The 15159-nt window shown below is 31.6% G+C and overlaps 1 protein-coding gene and 2 long non-coding RNA genes across 4 annotated transcripts in view; all 3 read left to right on the top strand.

Moving 5' to 3' along the window:
- LOC143237347 (uncharacterized) overlaps nucleotides 1-15159 on the top strand; it is a 367273-nt gene that overhangs the window by 67606 nt on the left and 284508 nt on the right. The gene's annotated exons all lie outside the window — the stretch shown is intronic.
- The window catches only part of LOC143237345 (cytochrome P450 3A9-like), a 104690-nt gene that overhangs the window by 43820 nt on the left and 45711 nt on the right, over nucleotides 1-15159 (top strand). The gene's annotated exons all lie outside the window — the stretch shown is intronic.
- On the top strand, nucleotides 9980-13063 carry LOC143240342 (uncharacterized). The gene is made up of 4 exons (XR_013021719.1): nucleotides 9980-10065; nucleotides 11433-11503; nucleotides 12142-12240; nucleotides 12975-13063. It is a non-coding gene; the product is annotated as an uncharacterized LOC143240342 (long non-coding RNA).

Below are 15159 nucleotides of genomic sequence, written 5' to 3'. Positions count from 1 at the left end.
CCAAGTTCATATAAATCAATACTCCATGCTGCTGATTCCATGCACTATAATGTGTCTGCTGCACGTGAGTAACATTATCATATTCCTGTTACACATATGCAATGTGTTGTCCTGACCCTCTAATTGAACTACAACTCATAGAAAGTTCTGTGGGACAGTTGTTGGGATTGATATTGTTACAAATATATTCGTAATGCATTAAAAGTTGCTTTTTAATGAGAGAAAGAAAATATAACGAATTTCAGGATATCTCCTGTGTCTACCGAGGGGAATCAAACCTGTGGTTTTAGCGATGTAAATCTGAAGACTTTTTGTTGTATCAAGATGGACATTACAAATATTAATACTAGAAATACAGAAACTTCAAACTATGGGCTTGAACATTCTTTGATACAGCCCAACTGAGATATCGCTAGATATTTTAAATGTATGAGAGAAATACGATGCAGTTACTTACAGATACAGAAGTATATAAAAATAGTGATTATACAACAACGATGACTCAAGAGAAGCATGTTAAGAAAATCTTCGCTGAATATTTAGACTGTAACGAGCTGGCGCTATCAGGGTCACTAAAAAGGTTATGGGAGCTGTGGAGTTTGCACTAATTCAACGGAACCAGGAAGAATCTCGGCCTGTGTAACGTTACACAATCAAGTCAACATAAAACAATACTCCAACCCAGCTCACAGTTATGATTATGTATACAGACTAGTATCTGAAATATCGCATTAATATTTAAACTTTTATTAATATGTGAACTGCTGATAATTTAACAACCGTGTTAGTCCTAGTGTTTTTATCAGGATCAGCAGATCACTAATATGAAAATATAACTTTTGCTGTAAATTGTCACTTTAACACGTTAGACCACCATTAATAACATATATCCACATACACATCAACACATTATATTATCGTAAATTGTAAGTTCATTTATCAGCTTGTATGTTGTGCTTGTTTCATGAAAACTGTGAATACTTGGATAGAATCTTGCATTAAAAACTTTACTAGTATATGGTCTATAAAATACAAATGTAGATGTATAGTAACGTTAAAATTCTTACATTATGTTATTAAACAATTAGATTTAGATTAGAGTCCTAATACTGATAGATCTGGTTGACGTCAATAAACAATCTAACAACAAGCTGATTCTCTTTAAATTTAGAACGATATAAACTGTAAGGACACATGGAGTACTATTTAGCAGTAAAAGTTATTATATAGAACTCATCTAGGTCCAATTTAACAGTTTTTGTATTAATTCTTTACCTTCAATAACATTACAAAAACTAACGATTCTGACACTGTGCAACCAGCTTATTACAAGGTATCTAAAATTTTTATGCTTCAATATCAGGCACTAAAAACTAGGTAACTGAATATATCTAGGTATTCCGTGTCGGGAAAGTTTATAACTCTGTCTCTGTCAATAAGGCTAATGAAGTGAGAGCTAGGTCTGTGGTCATTGCCAGAAAGATAGAATACGGGTCCGTCATATCTATTCCCAAATGCTAACGTTTATTCTCGTAACGATGATTCACCTAAATATTCTCAGTTAAAGCTGTAAACAGAAAGTTTACCTGTATAAAATAAAAGTCACTGAAAGTCGTCATGCTTACACCGAAAGGTGGTTAGTAAAAAATGTTCCGCTTTTAGTCACATCATCTCTTTGGATGTTAATGTGACTTCAGAGATCAATATAGATGTCAGTGTGACTGAAGCGTGACTGTTATTATGCGAGTTTCCAAAAAATGGTATTATCACAGTCGTTTAAATTACAATATATCGAAATGAAAGTAAACCTCTTGCAGAATAAGCCTTACCTATGATACAATGTTATTTGGTTGGATTAACATTTAATTTCGCCCATAGCTACCTGAGGGTTATCAGCGTTAGATGTCCCTAATTTAGTAACGAAAAGGTAGCTAGTCCTCATCACCCACCGTCAACTCTTTGGCTACATTTTTACTAACAAATAGTGGGACTGACCGTCGCTTTATTATAGCTCAATGGCTCTAAAGAATAATCATGTTTTACAGGACGAGAACTCGAGCCCTCGACCATCAGATTGGGAATTGAGTACCCTACTCATCTGGGCATGCTGGAATAAAATTGTGTTAAAGATTATTTTTTATGTTCATCACATATTTTCATTAAGACTTAAAAAATGCTTGTGAGAATATTTTAAACAAATTCATCTAATAACAATACATAGACATGATTAAATACAATTTATTTATTTATTTATACTTTCAGTACATGGTTGTATTTAAATTGACAAATGTAAATATATTCATCATTTTGTTTTTAGATTGTTCAAGAACCATTGTAGTGAAAATATTTCCGACAAAATGTCTATTCACTGTTTGTATAATTCAATTTTTGTAGTTTTTTTTTAGATTTCTGTCCATACAGCATACTTACAATTTTCATAAAATTTTGTACCACGAACATGAATTTTATTATGCGTATTAAAATAATCTGAACACGTGAATAAAATCCGATTTATTCTCTTTTGAATAAAGAAAGTCAAATAATTCTACTTTCTAACTTACGAACAACAGAATAAATATATAAGTTTACCTTACATGTACCAGTGTGAACTTAACATTATTTAAAGCCACAGATTAATGATTGATACTCTTGCTCCGGGTCTTATCCTCTTGAGGTACGGAACAGAAATGACAGGAATATTACAGTTTTAGAAATCTGCTAGTTTATCAAAATCGACACCCGTGATGGGCAGAAAACAGATAGCTCATTGTGTCGCTTCGCTATTAATAACACCAAAAACCAGATGTACACCGAATGCCATCTGCAGATATTTTAAGAAACTACAGCATAACAACCATTTTTGTTGTTGTTTTTCTTAAATGACACAAGCAATAAGGAAATATCCAAAAACAGTTGTATCGTGTTATCACTGAAAGAGAAAGGTATTAATACATACAGATAACTTCATAAAACAAATATGGTAATACATCAGGATATCCTCTGTAGTTCGTGATTTAGTTTTATTTATACCTCTTGGTTTTGTTTATATTTCTTAGCTGAATGGATTTATACAAAGTTTAATCTAAACAATAATGTTATACTTTGTGTTTCCTTTCCACTAGATCAGTGGTTCTTAACCTGTGTTCAATTGAACCCCAGGGGTTCGGTGAGTCAGTCTCAGGTCAAAAAACACACTGTGTGTATATCCGTTTCGTTCACCCCACTCGTATGATTCGTAACGTCATGCTGCAGTTGGCCATCATTGGCTGCGTCTGATCATGTTACATCACTTGGCCTTAATATCTGTGTTTCAGGGAGCTTCGTGAGCTTAGCAGTCGACTTGTGATCGTCGTCATCGTGCGTCATTTGTGATTTTTTCCTAATCTTTCAATCACTTCATACTAACTATGTAGAGCGAAAACAGAAAGTGGTCGGACGAATATGTACAATATGGATTCACGTATATAACGGAACGTGATGGGAGTCAGCGTCCTCAATGCATGATTTGCAATGCCATGTTGAGCAATTCTAGTCTAGAACCGGCAGAACTAAGAGAACACTCCCTAAAGCTGCATGAATATGGGAAATACAAGAACACAACGCTTGCTGAATTCAAGGTAAAGAGAGCCAGGTTCGATGAAAAGTCTACTTTGCCTGTTCTCGGCTTTGTGCCCATTGATAAACCGATCTTTACAGCATCGTACGAAGTTGCGTACATGATCGCAAAGCAGGGCAAACCACACATCATTGGTGAAGCACTCTTAAAACCAGATGCGTTGAAGATGGCGAATATCATGCTGGGAAAAGCTTGTCTTCAGAGACAACGATCTTTCGTGGGATATGGTTTCTGCAGTTTGTTCGGACGGAGCTCCAGTCATGCTGGGACGAAACTCTGGTTTTGGTGCGCTGGTGAAATCCGATACACCACACATCATTGTAACTCACTGTGTTCTGCACAGGCATGCATTGGCAACAAAAACCTTGTCTTCAAAACTGGCAGAAGTATTAAAAATTGTAGTGGAATGTATGAACTTTGTGCGAAATAGTGCCCTGAAGCATCGCATCTTCAAAGAGCTGTGTAATGAAATGTGCTTTGAATTCGGGGTACTTCTGTACCATTCTAACGTTCAGTGGTTATCCCGGAGATAGGTGCTGAATTGTGTTTTTGCCATTTGTTTGGAATTAGCTCTGTTTTTGCGAGAGCACTAATATTGTCATGTAGATTGCTTCGAAAAATCTGAGTTCATTCTCATTTTGGCGTAAATGGCTGATATCTTCAATGCTCTTAATCATCTCAATCAACAGATGCAGGGTGGTAGAGTCAACATCATCGAAGCGGAAGAAAATTTGAAGGCTTTCCAAAAAAAGTTACCGTTATGGAAAAGACGAACAGAGAATGATAACTTCGCAAACTTTCCTCTGCTAGACGACTGTGTAAGTAAGATCGGAGATGTGTCTGAAATCAGAGTCATTTCTCTATCCGGGGAACTGAAGCAAGCAATTGCCATGCACTTAGATGAGCTCGCAAAGTCTCTCCATGGATACTTCCCCACCAGAGAGTCATATCCAGCACGGGTGACACAGCCATTCACGTTTAGTGTTACGACAGCAGATGCCAATGATGAATATCTCGACGAAATCATTGAACTTCAGCAGAGACAGGTTCAAAAGCAACTTTTCAGAACAACAACGCTCTCAACGTTTTAGTGTCACCAAATCGTAGCGTACCCTCTAATTGCTAAGAAGGCCCTTGAGATACTCATACTGTTTGTTACAACGTATCTTTGCGAGCAACCCTTTTCGAGGATGGTAGATATAAAACGAAGAAAAGGAACAGTCTTTGTTGCGCAAATGATATAAGTGTGGCACTTCTCCAGGTGAAGCCGTGCATTTCTGAACTTGTCTTTCAAAGGCAACAGCAAAATTCACATTGATTTGCAGTAAATATTCATTGAGTTCTGCTTTTGTTTTTGTGTGAAATTCATGTTTTGTTGGTTTTGCTCTTTGAATACAGTGATATTGTGTGCAACTGATGCATGATTGATTTTGTGCACTAATAAAATATCTACTCATGTTTGACTTTTAAAAAAATCATATTTGATTTACGAAGGGTTCAATGAATGCAAGTACGATACTCGGGGTTCAGTTCCTCCAATAAGGTTAAGAACCACGGCACTAAATTTTTTATATTAACATTCTGCTTTTTATTTATTTATTTTTTACTTTGATGATAGACAATAAAAAAGTCAATTTCGCTCTACGGTTAATACATCATACACCTTTAAATGTATTTGGTATTACCAGACAACACCATTTCACTTCCACATAAATTAATATTTTACAAACCATCCCAACTTTGTTGTTAAGAAAACGATGATAAACTTATGTAATTCTTCAAACACTAAATATTGGTCACAAAAGACAAAATAATAAATATCAATTATTTATTAAGCACAAAAATAAAAACAAACAGTATCAAAACGTGCCTTCTGGTTTTGATGACGCGATCATAATTAAAATGTGAATGGTCAATATTATTTTAATAAACTATTAATGAATATGTAATTATTAATTTGCATCTTATTTACATCTAATTAATTAATCAACCTTTAAATAGTAAACGTAAATTTGAAATTAGTCATCAATTATCATATCATTTGTATATGCACATTTGCAAATGGGTTCACACTTCCGCCTGCATAGTACATTGTGAACTATTTACATAACATAACACAATGTTTAAGGTCAACAAGTAACCTGTTGGTCCATTTCGGCAGTCTTATCTTCTAAGACAAGTATACTATTTATATAAAAAAATAATAATTTAAAGCCAATCCGTATCATTCATATATCTATCAAGGATTATTTTAAACTAACTCAGATTTACTACCTCCACCACATCCAAAAAAATATCGCTATTCAAAAAATAAAATTGTCTCAGCTGAAGACAGCTTCTATTTTCCCTAATACTATATTTGTGTTCCCTACTGCTACATTTCTCGTCATTAAGTGTAAAAATGTTGATGCACGAACATTATCAATTTCTTTTATATTCTCGAAAGCTTCAATGAGATCCCCTCTAACTTTTCTTTCTTAAAGAGTAAACATTTTAATGAATCTCTCTTCATATAAAACCTCTCCATCCAAGACATCAATTTAGTGACCCTTTTATAACCATTTCCAAGAATTCAATGTCTTTTCTAAGGTAAGGAGCACAACACTCCATATGTGGCCGAAACAGTGATATATAAAATGAAATTATAACTATGTTATGTAGATACAACCTAAAATCCTATTTGACCTACTACCGACTACTTTGATGGTTTCAGAAACTGATCAACTATCACACCAAAATCCCTTCGTTTCATGAAGCTGTTAAGGTTATTCAAATTATCTAATTAAATTGCACTTATTACAATTAAACCTCATTTATAAGTTACTTTTCAAACTCAGTAAATTATCTAAATCCTTCTCTAAAGCAGGATCAACACCCAAGATCTTGATATCATCAGCAAATTTAAGACATTTTTTTCACCATTCCTTTATTTATGTAATTAATGTAAATCAAAAAGAGCAATGGTCCTGAGACTAAATCCTGAGGTACACCATTTACAACATTAATTCAGTTTTACTGAAATCAGTTTAAAACAGCTTCTACTTTCTTCAACCAAGCCATTCTTCTGTAGAATTAGTTAGTTTACACCTAACACTTATAAACATAAACTTCTATACAAGCCTTTTATGAGACATTTTGTCAAATGCTTTCTGAAAATCCAGATACACAATACTTACATACACCTTTACCCTCATCTACATATACAGTAACATTTTCAAAGCACATCAAAAATATCTAAATCAAGATTTCCCTTAGCGAAACCATATTAACTAGTCGAAAAATTCTAAATTTGATAAATTAACTTGCAAATTATCTTTGATATAAGACTAATACGCCTAAAATTACTTGAAGAGTTGAGTGAAATAATAAGTTTCTAATTAGTACTTGTTCACTATTCAAAGACTTATAAAACAATAATGGCAAGTGGCTTACGTATCAAATCATTGAACTACTTAAAAGTTTAAATATTATCTGGTCCAGTAATCTTGTCCTTTTTCCAATTTTATTTTAACAATTTCAGAATTTGTGTAATCTTTTAAATCTTTTAAATATATCTTTTAAACTAACTCAGATTTACCACCTCTACAACATCGAAAAGAATATCGCTATTTGAAAAATAAAATTGTCTCAGCAGAAGACAGTTTCTATTTTCCCTAATACTATATTTGTGTTCTCTACTGTTACATTTCTCGTTATATCTCGTTAAATCTGAATAAGAGGAATAATTTAATGAGGTATAATTGAATAACCTTGTCATAATATAATCATCAGATGAAATCCTTTCTTTATCTCCCCTCAAGGATTCTATCCCCATCCTAACATTCTGTTTACCCATAACGTACTTTAAAATCCTTACTGTTAATTCTTGTTTTCAGCCAATTTTTCATACATTTTTCGATGATTTAACTTCCTGTTTGAACAACTTTATTAATCTTCTATATTATAAATATTCCATAACACCAGTTAGTTTAAAATTCTAACAATTGTGATGCTTTTCTTTAACTGTATGTTCTTTTACGTTTTGTGAGCGAACCTGTTTTTCTACCTTTTTTCTCTGTACGAAATATATGTGTTTAAATATTCAGAACATTTCTTTACGAATTGACAACATTTTATAAGTGGCTCCAAATAACTCAGCTTCCCAATTCACAACAGATAATTTATGTTGCATCCCTTCAAGTATTTTTTTTTATTTGGAGTAAAAATATCATTATTTCTGATTTCCATACGCAATAAAACATCAAATCCAGTACAACAACGATAACTTGTATTTAGGTGTTCCAAAATCTCTATTCTCCCAACCATTTCTACTTTAAAAGTTAACAAAGAATTTAAAATATAATTATTTCTTCTAGTTACCTTACACAAGTGGTGACGAAATCCATCTTCAAAAGATTCCAGAAACCTTTCTTCTTCATTGTGTGACACTAGCTTTTCGCAATAAATATGTCTAAAATCAAAATCGCCAATAATTATGACTTCATTAACAACTCAAACCTTAATCTCACTGTAAGGTTTAGCAATAATTTCATCACTTTCATCTCGTGGTCTATAACAAGTTCCAACTAAGAGCTTTTTCCCTTTTCATCCACAAACAGAAATCCAAACTGATTCAATCTCCTCTACTATCCTTAATATTCTCAACTTCAGCATAATGTAACTCACACTTTACATATACAACCACCCCTCTTTCTTTACTACTCTGTCCCTATTAAATAACATATAACCATCTATTATAAAGAAATTTCTGTCATAAAAACTTTCTATTCCTACTTCTGTTTTAAATTAATCTATTTTATATCTTATTCTTTTAGCATTACAAGAGTATCAACTAAGCCTACTCTTAAAACTACTTTCATACAGATTTTCTGTGCTAAACTTTCATCTATATCTCAATTTTCTTTCATTTAGTTTATCTTTGCCCTCACCACTATGCAGTTCTAATTTAAAACTTTTCTTACATCTCAGTTAATAGTTCTTGAAAACGTACGATACCCTTTCCTACTTAAATGTAAACCATCTATTCCAAATTTCATTTCCACCAATAATTCTATGGCCTTTATCTTTAAATGATTTTATCAACGTCTTATATTTATTAATTAGTTCCTCTGACTTACTCTTACATATATGGTTAGCCTCTGCGTGTACAACCAAAACTGCAAAGTTGACAGCCCCTTCATAATATCTTTTGCTCTGTCAATTGTTTTCCACTTGTACCCTAGGATAGCATAATCTAATTTGTTTTTTCGTACAGACTTCATACGCTGTGTCAAGGAATCACCTATAAATATAATATGTTCAACTTCATAATCTACTCCTTTTATTATTCTTTCCTCCTATAGTTCACCTTCCATATTAGCCAAAAACTGAAATCTTATCCTCAATAAAATAGGGTCTCTACAATAAAGTTCAATTGTTAACCCTAATATTACCCTTTCTAACTGGGGAAAGTGGGATAAGTGCGAGACATATGAATGCAAGTGTGATTGATTAGGGTCTTTATGGGTTTCATTGTGACTGGTGTTAGTCTATTATGGGTGTGAAGGTCTGGCGCGAGACTAATATTCGTGTCAGTGTGACTGGTGTGAGACTGTTTTGGGTGTAACGTGACTGAAGAGAGAATATTACTGGTATCAGATGGGCAAAACGTTATAAGTAAAACACTCACTTCAGTGGAATCACATTGAAACGAAAATGACTCCGGCGCAAAACAATTTATTCCAGTATAATACTGATAAATATTATTTAAGTTATGTAACACAAATTATATTAATGAAATACTGTAACTGAATGGCACATCTACCCCGTAAAATAACACACAGCAACGATATATCTGAAACTGATAACTGCCATTGAAAACAATAACTACTACTGACCAACTGGATGTCATGCGCAGTAAGTAAATTAATACTCAGTTTCATATTTGGTATAACAACAACTTTAATGATGTTCTTCTGCTGATATTGTTATCAGCTTTTAAACAGCAAAACACAAACAAAATATTTTAGTGTAATGGTATGTGAAAAGGTCGCTTTCACAAAACAATAGACGTTTCTTTTATAAGAAGATGTTTTTTATAGTTTTCATTTTCATTGCCATAATTTATGTACGCACATAAACACATTCCTCTAATGATAGGTAGAACACAATAACAACACTAATATAGAAAACTTTATCCCTGTCAATACGAAACGTCCGTGATTAATATTTCTAAAGTATTACATAGTTCTTTCGTAATGTCCACAGTGTTTGAGACACAGTCTGAATAGAAATCTGATAGCATGATGAAATTTCCTTTTCTTTCTTCAACCAATACTATATAACAAGCGACAGCCGTTAATATCAACATAATTCTAACAGAATGAAGAATAGAGCTCTTCTCACTGCTTTTATTTTTTTGTTCTGCTGTATTTGTTACGGTGGATCACTGTTCAATTTTGTATTTTGTGGTGAGTACGAATTATCTTTTGGCACTTCTAATGATGGTCTTTGTTGATTAAGCGGATCTGTATCCATACATTTGACACATTTTTATTATATGTATGAATGTACCCGGAATCTTCTGTTCGAGACAATTCGCGTAAAAATAAAAGAAAACTTATTGCAGCTAAAATTATGATTACAGAATAACACTTTCACTTATTACGTTTTTGTTGTTAATATCCATGGAACTTTTAAGGATTAAATTCCTTGTTGTTAATAACTACCATGTTTACAGGGTGACAGTTCTGTTGATTATATCATTGTTGTTTTCACAGTGTACAGTTTTTAAAAATGTTACAAAAATGTCAAAAACATGTAAATCCCTTATATCTGTTGTTATACTACTTAACTTTTTTAATAAAAGTTATAATATAATAACCCTTTTATCCCAGGTACCATGTTAGTAACACTCCTCTGAACCATTTCCGACAATTCTATATATTTCCTAAAGTAAGGAGCACAATATTCCGTATGTGACCAAATAAGTGGCCTATACAATGAAATTATAACCTCCTTAGACTTGTATTCATTCACTATTTCTGTTGATATAATCTAAAATCCTTCTTTGACTGATCAACCATCACACCAAAATTTTTTTCTTTCATGAAATTTTAATGTTATTTCCATCCAAATCATGCTTATAATTAAGACTATAATAATTCAGATTAATTATCTTGCATTTATCACAATTAAAACCCATATACCTTTTATATGTCCCACTTACTAAATGATCTAAATCTTGTTGTAAATCAGCAGCGTCCTGCTCACACCCAGTAACACCGAATACTCTAATATCATGTACAAATTTAAGTAATTCATTTACCCTTCTTTCATCTGTTTTATTATCGTAAACCAAAAGGAGCAATGGACCTAGGGCTGAACTTTAAGAAATAGAACATACAACATTAATCCATTTTGACTGAGCTCCATTAATAAGAACCCCCTACTTTCTTCCATTAAGCCACTCTTCTATACGATTACATAATGTATCCCCCACAATAATAAAGTCAAGTTTATTCCCAAACCTTTAATATGACACTTCGTCAAATGCTTTCTTAGAATCTACATTCATAAAACCAACACCATTATTCTCATCTGTGATAAACTTCAAACATGGAACTCTACCTACATAAACCATGTTTCACAATATCAACTGTTATGGTGTGAACGGCAATGGATATTGCGAAAGTGTGCTTGGAATACTACAATCATTTATTCTTCTAATACATGAAAATTTCTAAAGGACTAAATAAAAAATGCAATGTTTAAAAATAATAGGTTTAACGCTAATATTCTGTAAAAAAAGTACAGTTAAAAATTTGCTATGTTTCAGATTAGAATGTTGCTGAAGAAACAAGAGTGACGCGTTACGAATGCATTCTGAACAATTCGTCTCTGACTGAAGTGAGTATAATATTACTATTTCTTTGGTTTGGTTTATTATGAATTTTGAGCAAAGCTACACGAAGGCTACTTTCGCTGGCCGTACTTAAAAAAGCAGTTGCAGATTATAGGTAAGGCAACTAGTAAACACTACCACACGACTGTACTGATTATATTTATATTATAACATGCATGTGCTTATGGTATTTGTACTATATTATATTTGTAGTTACGTACTGCTATAGTAACGTGTGTGAATACGTGTATTCATTTTGTATAAATGTATTATATTTTGTTTCTTATATGTTTTAATACCTTATTATTATATTATACATAATGCAAATTTGTTGAATTCTCTTTTGAATTCATTATTAAGCACGATTCTATGCAGTTAAGTTTACTTAATATAAAACAATTCATTTGGTGTAATAATTTATATACATATATTTGAATATGTAATTGTGAAAAATATAATATTTCCAGAACTGTTTTACCAAAGATATCGATGTCTATTTTTCAGATTATATGACATTTTATTTTGCAAAATATCAAATACATATTTTTTACACAATTGTTGCAAATCTCTTACAGCGCCATCACTATAACAAATAAGTAATCCTTTGGTTTTATGACACTGTTTATTTCTGTTTATACGTCAGAGAAACGCTATAGAACGATGCCAGAACCAGACCGCTCCGAGTTTATCAAATGCAGAATTTCTGAACATAATCTGTAACAACGTGACTACCAGGTTCTAGGTAAATCTACACATACGAATTAGCAGATTATTTTCAAGTCAGTGTTTATCTGAGCATTTCCAGTTTTGTTTTAAGTGTATTTTCCAAAATAATTTCAAAATTTTCTCTTCTCTGAATAAGCGTTCTAATAACATACTGTTTGTTTATTATTTGCCAAGAAAGTTTTCAGGCACTGTTGAAAAAAAAAATTCATGAGGAACAATTGTAGTACCTTCGTGTGAAAGCTTATTATGAATATTTTCATTTAGTTTTTTGTTTGTATCAGTAGCTCGTGTTTCTAGTGGTGCAAATTGTTCTATAAACGTTTTTTTTTTATCTTATATAAATCAAATTAAAATTGAGAAGTCTTATGCCGCAGGCAACTCAGAACTTTAGTTTCGAGTAACATAGATTAACAAAGCTTGGTGAATGATAGCAAGTATCGGTCAGTGAAAGTTTGTATATATCTTTAATTTTGAAAAACATGCTGGTGTAGTTTAAATTCGAACACACTCACTTTCATAACCTTTTATTCCCAAGGAAACTTGGAGATTATTCAACGCTACAGGTAAATTCTGAATTATGTTTTACAAAAGTAGATCGCACAATGATAATAATGTTACTGAAAATCGCTTAGAAGTATATATTAACACAAATAAATTTATGAAAAAGTAGTTAAATGTAACCAATTAAGTAAAAGTAAACGAGAGATTTTTTAAACAAATCTGACCCTTTTTCTTGACTTTTTATTTCAGTTTGAAATTAGTGTACGAAATGGGCCGGTAAGTGTTTTAATTCATTTTTATGTTACAAAAACGGTAAAGACATATTAACATAAAATTCATAATAATATTTGATAACCTATGGGATGATAGAATGGTTTAATGATTTGATTCTGTTTATATTTGAAAAGATTTTCCAAGTTAGTTTTATATATCAGTGCTCAGTTTAAAGGTGTTGTTATTTCCGTAATATGTTAACGTATTTTCGTATCAAGTAAATTACATAAATCAATATGATTTCTAAAGATTAAATCAATAGTTTGGGCAAAGAGAATCTCCATTTTCCTTCCTGAACAGTCTTAGAGCTTACAGGAAAATTGTTAATATTGATATAAATGTTCTGTTGGTAAGTTTATTTTATTATATATATATATATATATAGAGAGAGAGAATATTAATACTTTGAATTATGGAAAATAAAACAAAATGTTAGTTTATTATGACCAAAAACAAACTGAACTGCTATTATTAACTACTAACTCTGAACTGTAATAAACACGTCAAAATAAATCATATGACAAGGATAGTTATTATATTTCATTATATTTTTGTTCTGGTTATAATTTTCTAATTTCTATACTTTATTTGAACGATTTTTTATACAAAATTAAACTTTATAAATTTTCTTTTCTTTTTGTTTAGTTTTATCTCTATAATAATTTATCATTTGACTTATAAAAATATATATATTTGTTGTTTTTTTTAAGATAATGTCTACACTTGTCATAACAATGTATATTTAAGTGTTCGTGATTGTTGTTTTTATTTCTACAAATAACTTAACTTTGTTTTAACAAACGTCTCAATATTATATTTTCTATTATTTCAATACAAAACTGTTTTATGCAGAATCTATGAACCCCTTACTTTGGCTTCAAGACTGATGATAAGAAACAACTGTTTAATTCAGATATAATAATCGTATTGTTGTTTTTTTCTGTGTTTAAGAAATGTTCTGTAGCTAACTGTAGTAAAACCTAAAATGTTTTTCATAAACATTGTACAAATACTTATTTGTTTAATTTGTTTAATACTTACTTGTTTAATTTGTTTAACACTTACTTGTTTAATTTGTTTAATACTTACTTGTTTAATTTGTTTAATACTTATTTGTTTAATGGTAATTTAAATAAACTTCCATTGGACGGCGACTAATTCGGGTTCTTTTCTTCAATATATGTATTTCCAGGTTAGCAAAATGATAAAAACTAAAAACTTCTAATTTTCTTGTCAACATTAAATTCCTTTTATTCTATATAGTAAAAATAAAAGAAGGAAGAACAGTGTTTTTATATTATTATTCTACATTGTTAATCCGATGTTGTTTTTTCTCACATTTTGTTTATCTGTTTCATTATCCAATAAATTATTTCAGTATCTTCAGTTTCTTTGTTCCTTGTGTAACTGGTTTGGTTTGAATTTCTCGCGAAGATAAACGACGGCTATCTGCACTAGTAGTCCCTAATGAAGCAGTGTAAGACTAGAAGAAAAGCAACAAGTCATCACCACCCACGGATAACTCTTGGGCTACTCTTTTACCAAGGAATAGTGGGAATGACTACATATTACAACGCCCCTCGGCTGAAAGAGCGATCATGTTTCGTATGATGGGGATTCGAAACTGCGACCCACGGATTACCCTTGTTTAACTGATAGAGTACAAACATAGAACTTCTTGATATTCGTGGAATTTGGTGCATTGTTTTATGTTACATATAAGAATAGAGATACAGTCCCTGAATTTTTGTATTTTTACGTTGCATTTCCTAAAAATGATTAAAATTAAATTCGTACTTATTAGTCAAGTTTCATAGTACAAATATTAACAATAACAAACTTCAAGGAAACTTATAACAATATTAGTATTGAAATGTTGAGTACCTGAAAGAGGGCATTCTTCAACGTGAAGTTTGTACGTCAGCAACATCAAACCATTATTAAACACCTACGTGATTACAGTTATCCATTTCATGAGCATGTTATCCCGATCTGTATTTTGAAGAAAAATGGTTTAAATCAAGTGATGGTGCGAAAAGTGAAAGAAAAAAGTAACATTACTTCTTTGTTTTATTTGCATTGCACTATGACTGTTCATACTTAACAATTGAACACGTACTGAAAAGAAATAACAATGGAGGACAAGTTCAGTTAAAAAAAT

This window comes from Tachypleus tridentatus, chromosome 13 (assembly GCF_004210375.1).
Source record: "Tachypleus tridentatus isolate NWPU-2018 chromosome 13, ASM421037v1, whole genome shotgun sequence".
Taxonomy (NCBI): Eukaryota; Metazoa; Arthropoda; class Merostomata; order Xiphosura; family Limulidae; genus Tachypleus; species Tachypleus tridentatus.
The sequence above is the reverse complement of the archived record's forward strand: the minus strand, read 5'-3'. Positions and strand labels throughout refer to the sequence as shown.